General features: G+C 48.9%; 1 long non-coding RNA gene across 2 annotated transcripts in view; it reads left to right on the top strand.

The window, feature by feature from the left end:
• Nucleotides 1-220: 220 nt before the first annotated feature.
• LOC144693466 (uncharacterized) overlaps nucleotides 221-24,447 on the top strand; it is a 56,125-nt gene continuing 31,898 nt past the window's right edge. Inside the window, exon 1 of one of the 2 annotated variants that reach the window (XR_013579540.1) lies at nucleotides 221-308. This is a non-coding gene — a long non-coding RNA (uncharacterized LOC144693466). Of the gene's footprint in view, nucleotides 309-1,706; nucleotides 1,850-24,447 lie in introns of those variants that run through there. The other variant, XR_013579541.1, reaches the window with a different exon arrangement.

The following is a 24,447-nucleotide window of genomic DNA, read 5'->3' as shown; positions in this document are numbered from 1 at the left end:
TTTATTCCCTTTGCATGGCACGTTTCGTGCAATAAATTGCCGATTGTCTGCTTCTCATTCGGCATATACTTCTAGCCTTTGTTTGGCTCCAATGGAAGCCTAAAGACGAAATGAGTTCATTGGCATTCACAATGCGCTACCTCTAATTGACATCCAACATCCCGTTTCTCGGCGAGGGTTGCAATTGACAGATAACAACAAACTAGCCCTATTTACTAGATTTGTCGCGGAGGTGTCTGTATAAAATCACTCTTTTGAAAATCTTGTCATTATGTTGAATTGGCGTGCAGTGATAATCACAACTCAAGGTAAACATTTAAACCTGTTTGTACTTAAAGCGGGTTCTGAGTTCTTCAGAGCATGTATTGCTTTGGAAAATTATCACGAATTCGGGCTTGACTCCCGTCATTCAGTCACACACCATTTGCTGCTTCAAAATAAAGCACCAAACGACATTGTGAGCGAAATAAAACAATAATTTCAGTTAAATGCAGGTTTTATTTTGAAACAAGCAACATTTTTGCAAGACCTTTTCTTTTAAATAAAAGTTAAATCCATAGCAGTTATAAAGTAAACACCATAAGTAGTGTAGGAAAGAGCTGTTATTAAAGTAATGGACCATTCAGCCTAGTATTTGGAAGTGTTGTTGTGACACAACTGAACCAATAAAGTTAGTGAAGCTTCTCAAATACTTTTAAAGCGGGTGTACCAGCAGTGATCTTCAAAGTTTCTATACGGTATATATAGATGTGTATATATAACATATGTTTTGAATCCATCATACTTTGAAGTGTTGGAAGAATGAAAGAAAAACAACTAAGGTTGCTCCTTAGCTGGAATTTACAAGCACCTACCAATTTATAAACTTTCCTCAAGAGCAAATAACTTCGAATTGACCTCAAGATGTGTCTATTTACGGCAATGAAATGTTGTAGCTTTAAATGAATGGGCCAGTTAAATACAGCTAGGCCTTAACAGCAGAATTGTGCTTTATATGATATAACATCCCTGTGTTGTTTATATTGTGAGCAAAACCAGGTGAGATCTTCCAGTGAGGGATTTCTGTAGGCAATTTATTGCCCCAATATGCTCATATATTGAATAACAGCAAACACAATTTGCATTACTATTGTGTTTTTAACATGTTGCATAACACTTCACCAGAGTATTGTCCAACAAAATTTGACACTGAGCCCCAAAGGAGATATTTGGTTGAAGAGGTAGATTTTAAGGAGCATCTTAATGAAGCAGAGGTAGAGAGTTTAAGGGAAACTCCAGAGCTTAGGATCCAGGTATCTGAAAGCACAGCCACCAATGGTGGATTAATGAAAATCAGGGATTCTCAAGAAGCCAGAATTAGGGGAGCATTGATGTTTTGTCAAGTTGTAGGGTTGAAAGAATTTACAGAGATAGGGAAGGACAAGGCTATGGAGGGATTTGAAAATGAGGATGTGAATTTTAAAATTCAGGTGTGAGCAGACCAGGAGCCAAAGCAGGGCAGCTAGTAAAGGGATGATGGGTGAATGGGACTTGGTGCAAGTAAGGATACAGGTACCTGTGTTGTTGATGAGCTAAAGTTTACAGAGACTAAAGGCTAAAGGTTTTTTTAAAACTCCCTTCACTTAGCAAGAATGGGTGCTAGCAGAGTTAAAATTGAAGTAGTTGACTGACTGCTTTGTTGTCTCTTCATGTTTCCTAAGGCTTTCTATTGATTCAAATGGGAGCTTTATCAATCTACAATAAAAACAGAAAATATTGGAAATACAGTTATCATCTGTGGAGGGAAGAAGAGAGTTAGTGTTTCAGGTTGATGACCTTTCATCAAGAAGTTAGAAGAGTAACAAATTAAGTAAGTATAGAGGCAGGGAAAAGTGGATGGGGGAAAAAAAAGGGAATGTCTGTGATAGGATGGAAAGGTGGGGTGATTAAAAACAGAAGGGTTACAAGACAAACGAGAGTGGTAATGGGACAAGTAAAGAAACAAAAGATGGATCGAGAGGATCCACAAATGGGAGGAGCAAAATCATCATCAGCACTTACTGTCCATAAAACTAGGAACAATAGTTATGATCTGAAGTTATTGAAATCAATGTTGTGTCTGGAAGATTGTGCAGTACCTAATAGATAGAAGAGATGCTGTTCCTCATGCTTAGTTTGGGATTCATTGGAACAGTGTAGGAGGCTGCAGTCAGAGCACAGTGCAATGCAGATTTAAAATGACAAGTTACCCAGAAGCTCAGAATCACATTGGCAGACTGTATGGAAGTGTTCAGCAAAACAAACACCCAATCCACTTTTGACCTGTCGAGGAGATTTTATCATGAGCAGTAAACAGAATACTAAATTGAAAGATGTGCAAGTAAATCATTGTTTCACCTGGAAGGAGTGTTTGGGGCTCTCAATGGTGAGAGGAGGTGAAAGAGCTGGTGTTGCATCTCCTGCGCTTGAAGGGGAAGGTAATGGAGGAAGGGGAGTTAAATGTCATGGAGGAAACAGTCCCTTTGGATTATAGAAAGGAGAGGGGAAGAGGTGTTTGGTGGTCCCATTGCATTGGAGGTGATGAAAATGGTGGAGGATGACATGTTGATTGTGGAATTGCCAGCAGGGAGGGGAAAGTGTGAGGACAGAAGTGCAAGAAATGGAATGGCCACTTCCTAGAGCCCTGTCAACCATGGTGGAGGGAAATCCTCAGTTGAGGAGAAAGGAAGACAAATTGGAAGCACTGCGATTGAGCACTGTGGACGCTCCCTTCTAAAATTTTCATAAATTGCAAGTGCAGGAAATATTGAAGTCCCCAAACAAAACAGTTCACTTTTTTGAGGAGAAAATTGATGGATTGTTTCATAAATTGAGTTGGGAACTCATGTGTTGGTTTTCGAGGGTTGGAGGGCAATGTGGAAATTGTGGTGCATATTATATAAATATTTCATGTTTTGCACAATATGTTGCGTTACTACTTCCACAGATAGTGATTATAACAATGCTATAACCATCTGGACAAATATGCTTATTTACTAATAATGTACCACCTGCTTTCTTGAGTAATGGTAACTCAGTCATCCTCAATAAGCACCTTGAAGAGAATCACATAGCAGAGTTCCAGGCATCATCAATCTCATTTGAAGCAGACATGCAGATTGCAGGAGCCTTTGATAGTGATTTTGAGGAAGAATCTAAGGATAGGTACTGAACACCAATCAGGGAAATGGGTTTGACAAGCTTGCTATAATGCATTTATGTAGCATCTTATTACATCAACCTTCCTCAAAGCGGTCCTCACGATAAATTAGATTCTTGGACGTTAGCAGCAGGCAAAAGTAGGGAGCCATTTTGCAACACTGACATCATACAAAATGAATGAGAAGTTGCTAAGTGTTCAGTGGCATTGGCTGAGGGACAGTGTTGGCTAAATTATCAGGAGAACTCGTTGCTTTTCTTTGAACATAAACTGTTAGATAAGGTTAACTATCACATCAGAAGGATAGCAGCAGGAACAATGCAGCACTCTCAATATTGGAAAATAGTGCAATAAGTTTTGCATGCAAGTTGTAGTCTAAAGCTCAAGCCCACAACCTTTTGAACAGAGCTAAGAATGCTACTAACTATGCCAAATTGGCACAACTTACATTGAGCAGAAATGCAGTATGCTATCCAAGCCCATCTCCTGATTTGCATGAGGAAAGAGACGTTAGCAGATAATACATCACAAGGGTTATAATCTCTGGATTACTAACCGAGCCACATGCAAATTGGCATAGGGACGCGAGAATAAGGGAAGTAAACACGTGGCTAAAGGAGTGGTGCGGGAAAGAGGGGTTCCATTTCATGGGGCACTAGCATCAGTATTGGAACAGGAGGGATCTGTACAGTTGGGATGGTCTCCACCTGAACTGATCTGGGGCCAATGTTCTAGCGAAAAGGGTAAATCGGGTGGTCAACAGGACTTTAAACTAGAAAGTGGTGGGGGGGGGAAGGGTAAAATTCCAAGAAGTATGACTAATGGGAAACAAAGCAGCAGGTTAGCGTGTGGGAGGGTGGATTCAACTTTATGGAAAATTATGAAAAAACTGAAAAGAAAGGAGAGCCCAGGAGAGGCTCTTAAAGTCCCCAGAACACAAAATAGGGAAGAGTGTTTGGAAAGGGCTAGGAATCTAACTTCAAGCACATCAGATAAAGGGACGACAATGAGAAAGGGGACGGGAAATACAGGACTGAAAGTGTTGTGTCTGAATGCACGCAGTATACGAAATAAGGTAAATGAGCTTGTGGTGCAGATTGAAATTTGTAGGTATGATGTGGTGGGCATCACGGAGACATGGCTGCAAGAGGATCAGGACTGGGAGCTAAATATCCAAGGATATACATCCTATCGAAAAGATAGGCAGATAGGCAGGTTGGCAGAGGGGGTGGGATTGCTTTGTTAGTAAGAAATGAAATTAAATCGATAGCAAGAAATGACATAGGGTCAGATGATGTAGAATCTGTGTGGGTAGAGTTGAGGAACCACAAAGGTAAAAAAAACCATAATGGGAGTTATGTACAGGCCTCCGAACAGTAGTCAAGATGTGGGGCACAAGATACACCAGGAGATAGAAAAAGCGTGTAAGAAAGGCAAGGTTACAGTGATCATGGGGGATTTCAATATGCAGGTAGACTGGGAAAATTAGGTTGGTAGTGGATCCCAAGAAAAGAAATTTGTAGAATGTCTACGAGATGGCTTTTTGGAGCAGCTTGTGGTGGAGCCCACTAGGGAACAGGCAATTCTAGATTTAGTGATGTGTAATGAGGCAGATTTGATAAGGAAGCTTAAGGTGAAGGAACACTTAGGAGGAAGTGACCATAATATGATAGAATTTACCCTGCAATTTGAGAGGAAAAAGCTGGAATCAGATGTAACGGTATTACAGTTGAATAAAGGCAACTACAGAGGCATGAGAGAGGAGCTGGCCAGAATTGACTGGGAGATGAGCCTAGCAGGAAAGACAGTGCAACAGCAATGGCAGGAGTTTCTGGGAGTAATTTGGGAGACACAACAAAAATTCATCCCTAGGAAGAAGAAGCATACTAAAGGGAGGACGAGGCAACCATGGCTGACAAGGGAAGTCAGGGACAGCATAAAAGCTAAAGAGAAAGCACGCAATGCGGCAAAGAGCAGTGGGAAACCAGGGGATTGGGAAGCCTACAAAGACCAACAGAGGACGGCTAAAAAAGAAATAAGGAGGGAGAAGATTAAGTATGAGGGTAAACTAGCCAGTAATATAAAAGGAGATTGCAAGAGTTTTTTTAGATATATAAAGGGTAAGAGAGAGGCAAAAGTGGACATTGGGCCGCTGGAAAATTACGCTGGAGAAGTAGTAGTGGGAACAAAGAAATGGCAGAGGAACTGAATAGGTACTTTGCGTCAGTCTTCACCGTGGAAGACACGAGTAACATCCCCAAAGTTCAAGAGAGTCGGGGGGCAGAGGTGAGTTTGGTGGCCATTACCAAGGAGAAGGTGCTAGGAAAACTGAAAGGTCTGAAGGTGGATAAATCACCTGGGCCAGATGGAGTACACCCCAGAGTTCTGAAGCAGATAGCTGAAGAGATAGTGGAGGCATTAGTGGTGATCTTTCAGGAATCACTGGAGTCAGGGAGGGTCCCAGATGACTGGAAAATCACTAATGTAACCCCCCTGTTTAAGAAGGGAGTGAGGCAAAAGATGGGAAATTACAGGCCGATTAACCTGACCTCAGTCGTTGGTAAGATTTTAGAGTCCATTATTAAGGATGAGATTTCAGAATACTTGGAAGTGCTTGATAAAATAGGGCAAAGTCAGCATGGTTTGATCAAGGGGAGGTCATGCCTGATAAATCTGTTAGAATACTTTGAGGAGGTAACGAGTAGGTTAGACAAAGGAGAGCCAATGGATGTTGTCTACTTGGACTTCCAGAAGGCCTTTGACAAGGTGCCGCACAGGAGGCTGTTCAGTAAGATAAGAGCCCATGGTGCTAGAGGCAAGATACTAGCATGGATAGAAGATTGGCAGTCTGGCAGGAGGCAGAGAGTGGGGTCCTTCTCAGGATGGCGGCTGGTGACTAGTGGAGTTCCGCAGGGGTCAGTGTTGGGACCACAACTTTTCACTTTATACGTTAATAATCTAGATGAAGGAACTGAGGGCATCCTGGCTAAGTTTGCAGATGATACAAAGGTAGGTGGAGGGACAGGTAGTATTGAGGAGGCGGGGAGGCTGAAGAAGGATTTGGACAGGTTAGGAGAATGGGCAAAGAAGTGGCAGATGGAATATAACGTGGGGAAGTGTGAGGTCATGCACTTTGGTAGGAAGAATAGAGGCATAGACTATTTTCTAAATGGGGAGAGAATCCAGAAATCTGGAGTGCAAAGGGACTTGGGAGTCCTAGTCCAGGATTCTCTTAAGGTTAACTTGCAGGTTGAGTCGGTAGTTAGGAAGGCAAATGCAATGTTGGCATTTATTTCGAGAGGACTAGAATATAAAAGCAGGGATGTGCTGCTGAGGCTTTATAAGGCTCTGGTCAGACCACATTTAGAATATTGTGAGCAATTTTGGGCCCCGTATCTCAGGAAGGATGTTCTGGCCCTGGAGAGGGTCCAGAGGAGGTTCACGAGAACGATCCCAGGAATGAAAGGCTTAACATATGAGAAACGTTTGAGGACTCTCGGTCTATACTCGCTGGAGTTTAGAAGGATGAGGGGGGTACCTGACTGAAACTTACAGAATACTGAAAGGCCTGGACAGAGTGGATGTGGGGAAGATATTTCCATTAGTAGGAGAGACTAGGACCCGAGGGCACAGCCTCAGAGTAAAGGGAAGACCTTTTAGAACAGAGATGAGGAGAAACTTCTTTAGCCAGAGAGTGGTGAATCTATGGAATTCATTGCCACAGAAGGCTGTGGAGGCCAGGTCATTGAGTGTATTTAAGACCGAGATAGATAGGTTCTTGATTGGTAAGGGGATCAAAGGTTACGGGGAGAAGGCGGGAGAATGGGGTTGAAAAACTTCTCAGCCATGATTGAATGGCGGAGCAGACTCGATGGGCCGAATGGCCTAATTTCTGCCCCTATGTCTTATGGTCTTATGGAACATAAACTGTTAGATAAGGTTAACTATCACATCAGAAGGATAGCAGCAGGAACAATGCAGCACTCTCAATATTGGAAAATAGTGCAATAATTTTTGCATGCAAGTTGTAGTCTAAAGCTCAAGCCCACAACCTTTTGAACAGAGCTAAGAATGCTACTAACTATGCCAAATTGGCACAACTTACATTGAGCAGAAATGCAGTGTGCTATCCAAGCCCATCTCCTGCTTTGCATGAGGAAAGGGACCTTAGCAGATAATACATCATGAAGCCTGTATTGAAAGATCACTTAACTCCTTACATGAGATGGTCTAGATCATGTCCAAGGTGGAGGCCACAGGAACAGCAGGGTCATGGCTTTTGAATGCTTCCGTTGCTGTAGGTGCTTTGGGGTTCAAATGCCAAGGTGCAATCATGGCCAGCTTCAACATAGCAGGCAACCATGGGAGAGGGATCCTAAGACCTCACAAGTGTTTATATTATTTATATTGGAAGATTTCATAAACAAATGCCCTCCAATGTTACCATATGCCATGTGGCACAGCCACCAGCTGGTACCCATGTCAGGCTTGTTCCATGCCATTGTGCAGTCCTGCACAAGTGATAGTTGGCATCATCTCTAGTGTGATAAGCCTGCAGCAACTAGCAAAGGCAGTGCCCAACACTGATGTAAGTGCATCAGCATTAGTTGCAGATGCAAGTTCTCAGTCCTTCTGTATCTTATGCAGAATATCCAATAATGTTGCTCTTTGGGGTTTTTTTATTTATTCATTCAAGAGATGTGGGCATCGCTGACTAAGCCAGGTGAAACCAGCATGCTAAGTCTCATCCCAGAACTATGTATTGAGAGGCATTAGGTTCAAATTAATCTACAATTATATTTTGAGTGTGTCACGATACAATGCCCCTTTAATCTTTGAAAATATGACTTTTCAACTTTCAACTGACTGGGAATATTGCAATTTGAAATTAGACAGAACAAGCCACTTAAAATGCAAGGCCACGTTCCAAGGTGAAGGTGAGAAGCAAATGAGATACCCTCAGGGGAGTGTGAAGAGAGGGATATTTCCTATAATTCAAAGATCCATTGAAACTCATCACTGTCTGAGGAAGAGACATTAAAATGCAAACTGCTGGATATTGAAACAATGGCTGCCACAGACAGACCCACCAAAAATCCCTTGGAAATACAAAATGGGTGAAGTTTAACAGGCCAGACTGCCAGCCACTGCAAAGAGATTACAAGTGACACAGGGACTGTCAAGAAAGTAGAGGAAACAGGTTAAAAAGCTGTGCTCGCTCCCTCTCTCTCTTTTTTGGAAAGCGTATGTCATCTGGTTCAGGAAGTTAACTATCAGAAACCTACCAGCGAACCGGGATCTCATAATAATTGCAACATCTTCTACATCTGACCGCATCCAAGAAAACAGCTAATCTAAATCGGCCGCATCATTTAAAATCTATGCCTCAAGTAAAATCAAAGGACACTTAACTGTATATTCTTTTAACTTTTTTTATTGGACTCTAACTTCCTTTGTTTCTAATACGTGTGTGTGATGTCACGTTTTTAATGTTTTTTTTCTCTGGTTTAGTGGTTAATAAATTTGCTCTTTCTTTAACTCAAGGAAACCTTGTTTGATTGGATCCTTCTTGCTCACTCCATAAATAGTTAAATACATTTGGATTCAAAAAAGGCATATCCTGGTGAAAAATGAACTTAAACCTTTGTTGTGATCAACTAAGGGGGCTGAATAGAGGGGAGTCAGTTCACTCCTTCTCACCTGGTCATAACAAGTGAATAATAGCTCTTCCTATTTGGACAGACTAGGAGTTAATAATAGGTACCTGAATGGTTACATGGATGCAACCAATGCTCTATACTTTGGGAAATCCAGCAGGTTAAAAACACTGGCTGCAGCTGCTGCAATGCACTACAGAAGTGTTTGTAGCTGGGTGCATAATAATTCAGGGCTTCAGTTACTTCCTTAATGGGGTGATCAGTAGAAAAGCGGCTAACATCTGACATGCTTGAAGGATCCTTTGCATTGAATAATGAACTTCACTTTCACTGACAGTGGTAGCCGGCCATGCAGGTGAAGTAGCCAACACACCACAGTCACAGAACTCCTGCAGATTCCATTCAACTTTGCAAATTAAATATGGATGAGGAAACCCAGTTTGTCTACCCTAGTTTATCTGTCCAGAAAGAAACTACAGTACACCAATATCAACAACAAAACCTGCATTTATATGACACATTTAAGGTAGTAAAACATCTTAAGCAGTTTCTAGGAGTTATTATCAAACAAAATTTGACACCGGGCCTCATGAAAAGATAGTAGGATAAGTACCAAAAGATTGGTCGAAGGTGTAGATTTTAAGAAGCATCTTCAAGGAGGGCAGAGAGGTAGAAAGGCAGAGAAGTTTAGGGGAGGAATTCCAGAGCTTAGGGCCTAGGTAGCTGAAGGCAAGGCTGACAGTATTGGAGAAAAGAAAACCAGAATGCACAAGAGATCAGATTTGGATGAATTCAGAGACCTTGAAGGGTTGTAGGACAGGGGACCATTACAGAGAAAGGGAGGAGCAAGGCCATGGAGGGGTTTGAAAACAAAAATGAAAGTTTAAAAATTGAGGTATTGCTGGGCCTTGAACCCATGTAGGTCAGCAAGTACAGGGATGATGGCAAATTGGGATTGTGCAAATTAGATTCCTGGAGGCACTGGAGGAAATTTCTGCTCATCAAAAGCTGAATGGGTTTGAAAGATGCTGTCTAAGGAGCCGTGGTGAATTCCTGTAACTTGTAGCTGGTACACACTGCTGCTAATGTGCATCAGTGCTGGAGGGAGTGAATGTTTGTGAATGGGGTGCCAATCAAGTGGGCTGCTTTGTCCCGGATGGTGTCAGCTTCTTGAGCGTTGTGGGAGTTGCACTCATCCAGGCAAGTGGGGAGTATTCCATCACATTCCTGACTTATGTCTTGTAGATGGTGGACAGGCTTTGGGGAGTCAGGAGGTGAGTTACTCATCAGAGGCTTGTGATGAGTACCACTGCTTCCAATGTGCTTTCGCTGCTTTGTTCACTGCTGCTCTCACTGTGTTCTTGAGTCATCACTGTTTTGACTGTGTTCTTGGGTCACTGCTGTTCTTGTTGTGTTCTCGGTCACTGTGTATTTAGTTGTGTTCTTGGGTCACTGCTCTCACTGTGCTCTCGGCTCACTGTTCTCACTGTGTTCTCGGTCACTGCGTCTCTAGTTGTTTCTCAGGTCAACGCTCTCATTGTGTTCTCAGGCCACTGCTCTTCTAACTCTGTTTGGGGTCATCGTTGTTTTCATTCTGTTCTCAGGTCACAGCCGCTCTCGCTGTGTTCTCGGGTCACTGCTGCTCTCACTGTGTTCTCAGGTCACTGTTGCTTTCACTGTGTTCTCAGGTCACAGCTGCTCTCACTGTGTTCTCGGGTCACTGCTGCTCTCACTGTTGTCATGATAATAGCTTATTGTGGTTGCGGACTCCAGTATTAGATACTATACTGTATTCGGTACTCTCGGGTCACCGCTCTCGCCGTGTTCTCGGGTCACCGCTCTCGCCGTGTTCTCGGGTCACTGCTGCTCTCGCTGTGCTCTCGGGTCACTGCTGCTCTCGCTGTGTTCTCGGGTCACCGCTCTCGCTGTGTTCTCGGGTCACTGCTGCTTTCGCTGTGTTCTCGGGTCACTGCTGCTCTCGCCGTGTTCTCGGGTCACCGCTCTCGCCGTGTTCTCGGGTCACTGCTGCTCTCGCTGTGTTCTCGGGTCACTGCTGCTCTCGCTGTGTTCTCGGGTCACTGCTCTCGCTGTGTTCTCGGGTCACTGCCGCTCTCGCCGTGTTCTCGGGTCACTGCCGCTATCGCCGTGTTCTCGGGTCACCGCACTCAAAGTGCACTTGGGTGACTGCTGCTCTTCCTGTATTCCCTGGTTAGTGCTCATGATGATAGCTTCTTGTTGGTGTGGACACCACTATTAGACACAATACCGAACCAGGATTGAAGCTCAGAAAGCACATGTTGGAGCCTAACCTGACAGATTTCAGACACTGAAGATATGTGATAATTTAGGAAAATCTGTTATCAGTAAAGTTAGCCCTTCTACATTGTTGACAGCCTCTATGCCCTTCTCACTGTGTTCTCGGGTCTCCGCTCTCACTGTGTACTTTGGTGACTGCTGCTCTCACTGTGTTCCCTCGTTGCTGCTGCTCTCACTGTTGTAATGATAATAGCTTCCTGTGGTTGTGGACACCAATATTAAGTACAATACAGTGCTGGGATTGAAGTTCAGGAAGCACAAGTTGGAGCCTGTCTTGATAGATTTCAGACAGTGTAGATAAGTGATCATGTTAGGAAAATCTGTGATCAATAAAGTTCTCGCATCATTCAGCTCTCACTGTGTTCTCGTGCCACTGCTACTCTCACTGTGTTCTTGGGTCACTGCTGCTCTCACTGTGTTCTCGGGTCTCTGCTGCTCTCACTGTGTTCTCGGGTCACTGCTGCTCTCACTGTGTTCTCGGGTCGCTGCTGCTCTCACTGTGTTCTCGGGTCACTGCTGCTCTCACTGTGTTCTCGGGTCGCTGCTGCTCTCGCTGTGTTCTCGGGTCCCTGCTGCTCTCACTGTGTTCTCGGGTCACTGCTGCTCTCACTGTGTTCTCGGGTCACTGCTGCTCTCACTGTGTTCTCGGGTCCCTGCTGCTCTCGCTGTGTTCTCGGGTCAATGCCGCTCTCACTGTGTTCTCGGGTCACTGCTGCTCTCATGGTTGTCATGATAATAGGTTATTGTGGTTGTGGACATCAGCATTAGATACTATTCCATAGCGGGGTTGAAGTTCAGAAAACGCATGTTGGCACCTGTGTTGATAGATTTCAGACACTGCAGAAATATGTTCATGTTAGGGAAATGTGTTATCAATGAAGTTAGTCCTACCACAATGTCGGCGGCCTATGGGCCGCTCCTGCTGTGTTCTCGGGCTACGCTTCACGCTGTGTTCTCGGGTCACGCTTCACACTGTGTTCTCGGGCCACGCTTCACGCTGTGTTCTCGGGTCACGCTTCACGCTGTGTTCCCGGGTCACTCTTCACACTGTGTTCCCGGGTCACTCTTCACACTGTGTTCCCGGGTCACTCTTCACACTGTGTTCTCGGGTCAGGCTTCACGCTGTGTTCCCGGGTCACTCTTCACGCTGTGTTCTCGGGTCACTCTTCACGCTGTGTTCTCGGGTCACTCTTCACACTGTGTTCTCGGGTCACGCTTCACGCTGTGTTCTCGGGTCAGACGTCACGCTGTGTTCTCGGGTCAAGCTTCGCACTGTGTTCTCGGGTCACGCATCACACTGTGTTCTCGGGTCACGCATCACACTGTGTTCTCGGGTCACGCATCACACTGTGTTCTCGGGTCACGCATCACACTGTGTTCTCGGGCCACGCTTCACACTGTGTTCTCGGGCCACGCTTCAAACTGTGTTCTCGGGTCACGCTTCACACTGTGTTCTCGGGTCACGCATCACACTGTGTTCTCGGGCCACGCTTCAAACTGTGTTCTCGGGTCACGCTTCACACTGTGTTCTCGGGTCACGCATCACACTGTGTTCTCGGGCCACGCTTCACACTGTGTTCTCGGGTCACGCTTCACACTGTGTTCTCGGACCACGCTTCACACTGTGTTCTCGGGTCACGCTTCACACTGTGTTCTCGGGTCACGCTTCACACTGTGTTCTCGGGTCACGCTTCACACTGTGTTCTCGGACCACGCTTCACACTGTGTTCTCGGGTCACGCTTCACGCTGTGTTCTCGGGTCACGCTTCACGCTGTGTTCTCGGACCACGCTTCACACTGTGTTCTCGGACCACGCTTCACACTGTGTTCTCGGATCACGCTTCACACTGTGTTCTCGGGCCACACTTCAAACTGTGTTCTCGGGTCACACTTCACACTGTGTTCTCGGACCACGCTTCACACTGTGTTCTCGGGCCACGCTTCAAACTGTGTTCTCGGGTCACGCTTCACGCTGTGTTCTCGGGTCATGCTTCGCTCTCGGGGTTGTCATGATAATAGGTTATTGTGGTTGTGGACATCAGCATTAGATACTATTCCATAGTGGGGTTGATGTTCAGAAAGCACATGTTGGAGCCTGTGTTGATAGATTTCAGACACTGCAGAAATATGTTCATGTTAGGGAAATGTGTTATCAATAAAGTTAGTCCTACCACAATGTCGGCGGCCTGTGGGCCGTTCCTGCTGTGTTCTCGGGTCACGCGTCACGCGTCACACTGTGTTCCCGGGTCACTCTTCACACTGTGTTCTCGGGTCACGCTTCACACTGTGTTCTCGGGTCACTCTTCACGCTGTGTTCTCGGGTCACGCATCACTCTGTGTTCTCGGAGCACGCGTCACACTATGTTCTCGGGTCACGCTTCACGCTGTGTTCTCGGGTCACGCGTCACACTGTGTTCTCGGGCCACGCTTCACGCTGTGTTCTCGGACCACGCTTCACGCTGTGTTCTCGGGTCAGACTTCATACTGTGTTCTCGGGTCACGCTTCACGCTGTGTTCTCGGGTCAGACTTCACGCTGTGTTCTCGGGTCATGCTTCACATTGTGTTCTCGGGCCACGCTTCACGCTGTGTTCTCGGACCACGCGTCACACTGTGTTCTCGGACCACGCGTCACACTGTGCTCTCGGACCACGCGTCACGCTGTGTTCTCGGACCACGCGTCACGCTGTGTTCTCGGGTCAGGCTTCACGCTGTGTTCTCGGGCCACGCTTCACACTGTGTTCTCGGGCCACGCTTCACGCTGTGTTCTCGGGCCACGCTTCACGCTGTGTTCTCGGGCCAAGCTTCACACTGTGTTCTCGGACCACGCGTCACACTGTGTTCTCGGGTCACGCTTCACACTGTGTTCTCGGGTCAAACTTCACGCTGTGTTCTCGGACCACGCGTCACACTGTGTTCTCGGACCACGCTTCACACTGTGTTCTCGGGTCACGCTTCTCACTGTGTTCTCGGGTCACTGCCGCTATTTACTGTGTTCTCGGGTCTCTGCTGCTCTCACTGTGTTCTCGGGTCGCTGCTGCTCTCATTGTGTTCTCGGGTCGCTACTTCTCTCAATGTGTTCTCAGGTCACTGCTGCTCTCACTGTGTTCTCGGGTCGCTGCTGCTCTCACTGTGTTTAATGGGTCATGGCTGCTCTCACTGTGTTCTCGGGTCACTGCTGCTCTCACTGTGTTTTTGGGTCATGGCTGCTATCACTGTGCTCTCGGGTCACCGCTCTCATTATATACTTGGGTTATTGCTGCTCTCACTGGATTCCTTTATCACTGCTGCTCTCATTGTTGTAATGATAATAGCTTCCTGTGGTTGTGGACACCATTATTAAGTACAATACTGTGCTGGGATTGAAGTTCAGGAAGCACAAGTTGGAGCCTGTCTTGATAGATTTCAGACATTGCACATATGTGATCAAGTTAGGTAAATCTGTTATCAATAAAGATCTCGCATCATTCAGCTCTCACTGTGTTCTCGGTTCACAGCTGCTCTCGCTGTGTTCTCGGTTCACAGCTGCTCTCATTGTGTTCTCGGTTCACAGCTGCTCTCGCTGTGTTCTCGGGTCACAGCTGCTCTCGCTGTGGTCTTGGGTCTCTGCTGCTCTCGCTGTGTTCTCGGGTCACTGCTGCTCTCATTGTGTTCTCGGGTCACTGCTGCTCTCACTGTGTTCTCGGGTCACAGCTGCTCTCACTGTGTTCTCTGGTCACTGCTGCTCTCACTGTGTTCTCGGGTCACAGCTGCTCTCACTGTGTTCTCGGGTCACTGCTGCTCTCACTGTGTTCTCGGGTCACTGCTGCTCTCATTGTGTTCTCGGTTCACAGCTGCTCTCACTGTGTTCTCGGGTCACTGCTGCTCTCACTGTGTTCTCGGGTCACTGCTGCTCTCGCTGTGTTCTCGGGTCACTGCTGCTCTCACTGTGTTCTCGGGTCACTGCTGCTCTCACTGTGTTCTTGGGTCACTGCTGCTCTCACTGTGTTCTCGGGTCACTGCTGCTCTCGCTGTGTTCTCGGGTCTCTGCTGCTCTCACTGTGTTCTCGGGTCACTGCTGCTCTCACTGTGTTCTCGGTTCACTGCTGCTCTCGCTGTGTTCTCGGGTCACTGCTGCTCTCACTTTGTTCTCGGTTCACTGCTGCTCTCGCTGTGTTCTCGGGTCACTGCTGCTCTCACTGTGTTCTCGGGTCACAGCTGCTCTCACTGTGTTCTCGGGTCACTGCTGCTCTCACTGTTGGAGCCTGTCTTTACAGATTTCGGACACTGCAGATATGTTATCAAGGTAGGAAAATCCATTATCAATATATCACTACAATGTTGACAGCCTGTGTGCTGCTCTCACTGTGTCCTCGGGTCACTGCTGCTCTCACTGTGTTCTCGGGTCGCTGCTGCTCTCACTGTGTTCTCGGGTCACTGCTGCTCTCATTGTGTTCTCGGGTCACTGCTGCTCTCACTGTGTTCTCGGGTCGCTGCTGCTCTCATTGTGTTCTCGGGTCACTGCTGCTCTCACTGTGTTCTCGGGTCGCTGCTGCTCTCATTGTGTTCTCGGGTCACTGCTGCTCTTTCTGTGTTCTCGGGTCACTGCTGCTCTCGCTATGTTCTCGGGTCTCTGCTGCTCTCTCTGTATTCTCTGGTCTCTGCTGCTCTCGCTGTGTTCTCGGGTCACTGCTGCTCTCACTGTGTTCTTGGGTCACTGCTGCTCTCACTGTGTTCTCGAGTCACGGCTGCTCTCTCTGTGTTCTCGGGTCACTGCTGCTCTCATTGTGTTCTCGGGTCACTGCTGCTCTCTCTGTGTTCACGGGTCACTGCTGCTCTCACTGTGTTCTCGGGTCACTGCTGCTCTCGCTGCGTTCTCGGGTCACTGCCGCTCTCACTGTGTTCTCGGGTCTCTGCTCTCACTGTGTACTTTGGTGACTGCTGCTCTCACTGTGTTCCCTCGTTGCTGCTGCTCTCATTGTTGTAATGATACTAGCTTCCTACGGTTGTGGACACCAATATTTAATATGATACTGTGCTGGGATTGAAGTTCAGGAAGCACAAGTTGGACCCTGTCTTGATAGATGTCAGAAACTGTAGATATGTGACCAAGTTAGGAAAATCTGTTATCAATAAAGTTCTCGCATCATTCAGCTCTCACTGTGTTGTCGGGTCACGGCCGCTCTCGCTGTGTTCTCGGGTCACTGCCGCTCTCGCTGTGTTCTCGGGTCTCTGCCGCTCTCGCTGTGTTCTCGGGTCACTGCCGCTCTCGCTGTGTTCTCGGGTCACTGCCGCTCTCACTGTGTTCTCGGGTCACTGCCGCTCCCGCTGTGTTCTCGGGTCGCTGCCGCTCTCACTGTGTTCTCGGGACTCTGCTGCTCTCACTGTGTTCTCGGGTCACGACCGGTCTCACTGTTGTCATGATAATATTGTGGTTGTGGACACCAGTAATAGAAACTGTATCTTACCGGGAGTGAAGTTCAGATAGCACATGTTGGAGCCTGTGTTGTTGGATTTCAGACACTTCAGATATGTGTTCATGTTAGGAAAATGTGTTATCAATCATGTTTGCTCAGCTACAATGTCAATGGCCTGTCTGCCACTCTCACTGTGTTCTCAGGTCACCGCTCTCAAGGTGTTCTCTGCGATCATTGTTCTCATTATGTTCTCGGGTCTGCACGCTCACTGTGTTCTCGGGCCACTACTGCTCTCACTGTGTTCTCGGGCCACTGCTGCTCTCACTGTGTTCTCAGATCACAGCTGCTCTCACTGTGTTCGCAGATCACAGCTGCTCTCACTGTGTTCTCTGGTGACCGCTCTCACTGTTCTATCGAGTCACCGCTCTTACTGTGTTCTTGTGTCACAGTTTGGTCTCACTGTGTTCTCAGGTCATTGTTGCCCTCATTGTGTTCTGACCTCACCATTGCTCTCACTGTTGTCATGATTGAATATTATTGTGGCTGTGGACTTCAGTATTAGATACTATACCATGCTTTGTACTATATAGTGGGGTTCACCTGACCTGGGGTTTGGAGTTCAGATAGTACATGTTGGAGCCTGTCTTGATAGATTTCAGACACTGCAGATACATGTTCATGTTAGGAAAATGTGTAATCAATAAAGTTAACGCTACCACAATGTCGGTGGCCTGTGGGCCGCTTTTGCTGTGTTCTCGGGTCACTGCTGCTCTCCCAGTGTTCTCGGGTCACTGCTGCTCTCGTTGTGTTCTCGGGTCACAGCTGCTCTCGTTGTGTTCTCGGGTCACAGCTGCTCTCGCTGTGTTCTCGCGTCACGGCTGCTCTCACTGTGTTCTCATGTCACGGCTGCTCTCGCTGTGTTCTCGGGTCACTGCTGCTCTCACTGTGTTCTTGGGTCTCTGCTGCTCTCACTGGGTTTTCGGGTCACAGCTGCTCTCACTGTGTTCTCGGGTGACTGCTGCTCTCGCTGTTTTCTCGGGTCACTGCTGCTCTCGCTGTGTTTTCGGGTCACTGCTGCTCTCGCTGTGTTCTCGGGTCACAGCTGCTCTCGCTGTGTTCTCAGGTCACAGCTGCTCTCGCTGTGTTCTCGGGTCTCTGCTGCTCTCACTGTGTTCTCGGTTCACTGCTGCTCTCTCTGTGTTCTCGGGTCACTGCTGATCTTGCTGTGTTCTCGGGTCACTGCTGCTCTCGCTGTGTTCTCGGGTCACAGCTGCTCTCGCTGTGTTCTCGGGTCACAGCTGCTCTGTCTGTGTTCTCGGGTCACTGCTGATCTCGCTGTGTTCTCGGGTCACAGCTGCTCTCGCTGTGTTCTCAGGTCACAGCTGCTCTCGCTGTGTGCTCGGGTCACAGCTGCTCTCACTGTGTTCTCATGTCACGGCTGCTCTCGCTGTGTTCTCGCGTCACGGCTGCTCTCGCTGTGTTCTCGGGTCACGGCTGCTCTCACTGTGTTCTTGGGTCTCTGCTGCTCTCACTGGGTTTTCGGGTCACAGCTGCTCTCACTGTGTTCTCGGGTGACTGCTGCTCTCGCTGTGTTCTCGGGTCACTGCTGCTCTCGCTGTGTTTTCGGGTCACTGCTGCTCTCGCTGTGTTCTCGGGTCACTGCCGCTCTCGCTGTGTTCTCGGGTCGCAGCTGCTCTCGTTGTGTTCTCCGGTCACTGCCGCTCTCGCTGTGTTCTCTGGTGACCGCTCTCACTGTTCTATCGAGTCACCGCTCTTACTGTGTTCTTGTGTCACAGTTTGGTCTCACTGTGTTCTCAGGTCATTGTTGTCCTCATTGTGTTCTGACCTCACCATTGCTCTCACTGTTGTCATGATTGAATATTATTGTGGCTGTGGACTTCAGTATTAGATACTATACCATGCTTTGTACTATATAGTGGGGTTCACCTGACCTGGGGTTTGGAGTTCAGATAGTACATGTTGGAGCCTGTCTTGATAGATTTCAGACACTGCAGATACATGTTCATGTTAGGAAAATGTGTAATCAATAAAGTTAACGCTACCACAATGTCGGTGGCCTGTGGGCCGCTTTTGCTGTGTTCTCGGGTCACTGCTGCTCTCCCAGTGTTCTCGGGTCACTGCTGCTCTCACTGTGTTCTCGGGTCACTGCCGCTCTCGCTGTGTTCTCGGGTCACAGCCGCTCTCGCTGTGTTCTCGGGTCACCGCTGCTCTCGCTGTGTTCTCGGGTCACAGCTGCTCTCGCTGTGTTCTCGGGTCACAGCTGCTCTCGCTGTGTTCTCGGGTCACAGCTGCTCTCGCTGTGTTCTCGGGTCACCGCTGCTCTCGCTGTGTTCTCGGGTCACAGCTGCTCTCGCTGTGTTCTCGGGTCACAGCTGCTCTCGCTGTGTTCTCGGGTCACAGCTGCTCTCGCTGTGTTCTCGGGTCACAGCTGCTCTCGCTGTGTGCTCGGGTCACAGCTGCTCTCACTGTGTTCTCATGTCACTGCTGCTCTCGCTGTGTTCTCATGTCACTGCTGCTCTCGCTGTGTTCTCGGGTCACAGCTGCTCTCGCTGTGTTCTCGGGTCACAGCTGCTCTCGCTGTGTTCTCGGGTCACAGCTGCTCTCGCTGTGTTCTCGGGTCACAGCTGCTCTCGCTGTGTTCTCAGGTCACAGCTGCTCTCGCTGTGTTCTCGGGTCACAGCTGCTCTCTCTGTGTTCTCAGGTCACAGCTGCTCTCGCTGTGTGCTCGGGTCACAGCTGCTCTCTCTGTGTTCTCAGGTCACAGCTGCTCTCGCTGTGTGCTCGGGTCACAGCTGCTCTCACTGTGTTCGCAGATCACAGCTGCTCTCACTGTGTTCTCTGGTGACCGCTCTCACTGTTCTATCGAGTCACCGCTCTTACTGTGTTCTTGTGTCACAGTTTGGTCTCACTGTGTTCTCAGGTCATTGTTGCCCTCATTGTGTTCTGACCTCACCATTGCTCTCACTGTTGTCATGATTGAATATTATTGTGGCTGTGGACTTCAGTATTAGATACTATACCATGCTTTGTACTATATAGTGGGGTTCACCTGACCTGGGGTTTGGAGTTCAGATAGTACATGTTGGAGCCTGTCTTGATAGATTTCAGACACTGCAGATACATGTTCATGTTAGGAAAATGTGTAATCAATAAAGTTAACGCTACCACAATGTCGGTGGCCTGTGGGCCGCTTTTGCTGTGTTCTCGGGTCACTGCTGCTCTCCCAGTGTTCTCGGGTCACTGCTGCTCTCACTGTGTTCTCGGGTCACTGCCGCTCTCGCTGTGTTCTCGGGTCACAGCTGCTCTCGCTGTGTTCTCGGGTCACCGCTGCTCTCGCTGTGTTCTCGGGTCACAGCTGCTCTCGCTGTGTTCTCGGGTCACAGCCGCTCTCGCTGTGTTCTCGGGTCACAGCTGCTCTCGCTGTGTTCTCGGGTCACAGCTGCTCTCTCTGTGTTCTCAGGTCACAGCTGCTCTCGCTGTGTGCTCGGGTCACAGCTGCTCTCACTGTGTTCTCATGTCACGGCTGCTCTCGCTGTGTTCTCGCGTCACGGCTGCTCTCACTGTGTTCTCGGGTCACTGCTGCTCTCTCTGTGTTCTCGGGTCACTGCTGCTCTCACTGTGTTCTTGGGTCTCTGCTGCTCTCACTGGGTTTTCGGGTCACAGCTGCTCTCACTGTGTTCTCGGGTGACTGCTGCTCTCTCTGTGTTCTCGGGTCACTGCTGCTCTCGCTGTGTTTTCGGGTCACTGCTGCTCTCACTGTGTTCTCGGGTCACTGCCGCTCTCGCTGTGTTCTCGGGTCGCAGCTGCTCTCGTTGTGTTCTCCGGTCACTGCCGCTCTCGCTGTGTTCTCTGGTGACCGCTCTCACTGTTCTATCGAGTCACCGCTCTTACTGTGTTCTTGTGTCACAGTTTGGTCTCACTGTGTTCTCAGGTCATTGTTGTCCTCATTGTGTTCTGACCTCACCATTGCTCTCACTGTTGTCATGATTGAATATTATTGTGGCTGTGGACTTCAGTATTAGATACTATACCATGCTTTGTACTATATAGTGGGGTTCACCTGACCTGGGGTTTGGAGTTCAGATAGTACATGTTGGAGCCTGTCTTGATAGATTTCAGACACTGCAGATACATGTTCATGTTAGGAAAATGTGTAATCAATAAAGTTAACGCTACCACAATGTCGGTGGCCTGTGGGCCGCTTTTGCTGTGTTCTCGGGTCACTGCTGCTCTCCCAGTGTTCTCGGGTCACGGCTGCTCTCACTGTGTTCTTGGGTCTCTGCTGCTCTCACTGGGTTTTCGGGTCACAGCTGCTCTCACTGTGTTCTCGGGTGACTGCTGCTCTCGCTGTGTTCTCGGGTCACTGCTGCTCTCGCTGTGTTTTCGGGTCACTGCTGCTCTCGCTGTGTTCTCGGGTCACTGCCGCTCTCGCTGTGTTCTCGGGTCGCAGCTGCTCTCGTTGTGTTCTCCGGTCACTGCCGCTCTCGCTGTGTTCTCTGGTGACCGCTCTCACTGTTCTATCGAGTCACCGCTCTTACTGTGTTCTTGTGTCACAGTTTGGTCTCACTGTGTTCTCAGGTCATTGTTGTCCTCATTGTGTTCTGACCTCACCATTGCTCTCACTGTTGTCATGATTGAATATTATTGTGGCTGTGGACTTCAGTATTAGATACTATACCATGCTTTGTACTATATAGTGGGGTTCACCTGACCTGGGGTTTGGAGTTCAGATAGTACATGTTGGAGCCTGTCTTGATAGATTTCAGACACTGCAGATACATGTTCATGTTAGGAAAATGTGTAATCAATAAAGTTAACGCTACCACAATGTCGGTGGCCTGTGGGCCGCTTTTGCTGTGTTCTCGGGTCACTGCTGCTCTCCCAGTGTTCTCGGGTCACTGCTGCTCTCACTGTGTTCTCGGGTCACTGCCGCTCTCGCTGTGTTCTCGGGTCACAGCCGCTCTCGCTGTGTTCTCGGGTCACCGCTGCTCTCGCTGTGTTCTCGGGTCACAGCTGCTCTCGCTGTGTTCTCGGGTCACAGCTGCTCTCGCTGTGTTCTCGGGTCACAGCTGCTCTCGCTGTGTTCTCGGGTCACCGCTGCTCTCGCTGTGTTCTCGGGTCACAGCTGCTCTCGCTGTGTTCTCGGGTCACAGCTGCTCTCGCTGTGTTCTCGGGTCACAGCTGCTCTCGCTGTGTTCTCGGGTCACAGCTGCTCTCGCTGTGTGCTCGGGTCACAGCTGCTCTCACTGTGTTCTCATGTCACTGCTGCTCTCGCTGTGTTCTCATGTCACTGCTGCTCTCGCTGTGTTCTCGGGTCACAGCTGCTCTCGCTGTGTTCTCGGGTCACAGCTGCTCTCGCTGTGTTCTCGGGTCACAGCTGCTCTCGCTGTGTTCTCGGGTCACAGCTGCTCTCGCTGTGTTCTCAGGTCACAGCTGCTCTCGCTGTGTTCTCGGGTCACAGCTGCTCTCTCTGTGTTCTCAGGTCACAGCTGCTCTCGCTGTGTGCTCGGGTCACAGCTGCTCTCTCTGTGTTCTCAGGTCACAGCTGCTCTCGCTGTGTGCTCGGGTCACAGCTGCTCTCACTGTGTTCGCAGATCACAGCTGCTCTCACTGTGTTCTCTGGTGACCGCTCTCACTGTTCTATCGAGTCACCGCTCTTACTGTGTTCTTGTGTCACAGTTTGGTCTCACTGTGTTCTCAGGTCATTGTTGCCCTCATTGTGTTCTGACCTCACCATTGCTCTCACTGTTGTCATGATTGAATATTATTGTGGCTGTGGACTTCAGTATTAGATACTATACCATGCTTTGTACTATATAGTGGGGTTCACCTGACCTGGGGTTTGGAGTTCAGATAGTACATGTTGGAGCCTGTCTTGATAGATTTCAGACACTGCAGATACATGTTCATGTTAGGAAAATGTGTAATCAATAAAGTTAACGCTACCACAATGTCGGTGGCCTGTGGGCCGCTTTTGCTGTGTTCTCGGGTCACTGCTGCTCTCCCAGTGTTCTCGGGTCACTGCTGCTCTCACTGTGTTCTCGGGTCACTGCCGCTCTCGCTGTGTTCTCGGGTCACAGCTGCTCTCGCTGTGTTCTCGGGTCACCGCTGCTCTCGCTGTGTTCTCGGGTCACAGCTGCTCTCGCTGTGTTCTCGGGTCACAGCCGCTCTCGCTGTGTTCTCGGGTCACAGCTGCTCTCGCTGTGTTCTCGGGTCACAGCTGCTCTCTCTGTGTTCTCAGGTCACAGCTGCTCTCGCTGTGTGCTCGGGTCACAGCTGCTCTCACTGTGTTCTCATGTCACGGCTGCTCTCGCTGTGTTCTCGCGTCACGGCTGCTCTCACTGTGTTCTCGGGTCACTGCTGCTCTCTCTGTGTTCTCGGGTCACTGCTGCTCTCACTGTGTTCTTGGGTCTCTGCTGCTCTCACTGGGTTTTCGGGTCACAGCTGCTCTCACTGTGTTCTCGGGTGACTGCTGCTCTCTCTGTGTTCTCGGGTCACTGCTGCTCTCGCTGTGTTTTCGGGTCACTGCTGCTCTCACTGTGTTCTCGGGTCACTGCCGCTCTCGCTGTGTTCTCGGGTCGCAGCTGCTCTCGTTGTGTTCTCCGGTCACTGCCGCTCTCGCTGTGTTCTCTGGTGACCGCTCTCACTGTTCTATCGAGTCACCGCTCTTACTGTGTTCTTGTGTCACAGTTTGGTCTCACTGTGTTCTCAGGTCATTGTTGTCCTCATTGTGTTCTGACCTCACCATTGCTCTCACTGTTGTCATGATTGAATATTATTGTGGCTGTGGACTTCAGTATTAGATACTATACCATGCTTTGTACTATATAGTGGGGTTCACCTGACCTGGGGTTTGGAGTTCAGATAGTACATGTTGGAGCCTGTCTTGATAGATTTCAGACACTGCAGATACATGTTCATGTTAGGAAAATGTGTAATCAATAAAGTTAACGCTACCACAATGTCGGTGGCCTGTGGGCCGCTTTTGCTGTGTTCTCGGGTCACTGCTGCTCTCCCAGTGTTCTCGGGTCACTGCTGCTCTCACTGTGTTCTCGGGTCACTGCCGCTCTCGCTGTGTTCTCGGGTCACAGCCGCTCTCGCTGTGTTCTCGGGTCACCGCTGCTCTCGCTGTGTTCTCGGGTCACAGCTGCTCTCGCTGTGTTCTCGGGTCACAGCTGCTCTCGCTGTGTTCTCGGGTCACAGCTGCTCTCGCTGTGTTCTCGGGTCACCGCTGCTCTCGCTGTGTTCTCGGGTCACAGCTGCTCTCGCTGTGTTCTCGGGTCACAGCTGCTCTCGCTGTGTTCTCGGGTCACAGCTGCTCTCGCTGTGTTCTCGGGTCACAGCTGCTCTCGCTGTGTGCTCGGGTCACAGCTGCTCTCACTGTGTTCTCATGTCACTGCTGCTCTCGCTGTGTTCTCATGTCACTGCTGCTCTCGCTGTGTTCTCGGGTCACAGCTGCTCTCGCTGTGTTCTCGGGTCACAGCTGCTCTCGCTGTGTTCTCGGGTCACAGCTGCTCTCGCTGTGTTCTCGGGTCACAGCTGCTCTCGCTGTGTTCTCAGGTCACAGCTGCTCTCGCTGTGTTCTCGGGTCACAGCTGCTCTCTCTGTGTTCTCAGGTCACAGCTGCTCTCGCTGTGTGCTCGGGTCACAGCTGCTCTCTCTGTGTTCTCAGGTCACAGCTGCTCTCGCTGTGTGCTCGGGTCACAGCTGCTCTCACTGTGTTCTCAGGTCACAGCTGCTCTCGCTGTGTGCTCGGGTCACAGCTGCTCTCTCTGTGTTCTCATGTCACTGCTGCTCTCGCTGTGTTCTTGGGTCTCTGCTGCTCTCACTGGGTTTTCGGGTCACAGCTGCTCTCACTGTGTTCTCGGGTGACTGCTGCTC

The sequence above is a fragment of the Cetorhinus maximus genome, chromosome 18 (assembly GCF_964194155.1).
Source record: "Cetorhinus maximus chromosome 18, sCetMax3.hap1.1, whole genome shotgun sequence".
NCBI lineage: Eukaryota > Metazoa > Chordata > Chondrichthyes > Lamniformes > Cetorhinidae > Cetorhinus > Cetorhinus maximus.
The sequence above is the reverse complement of the archived record's forward strand: the minus strand, read 5'-3'. Positions and strand labels throughout refer to the sequence as shown.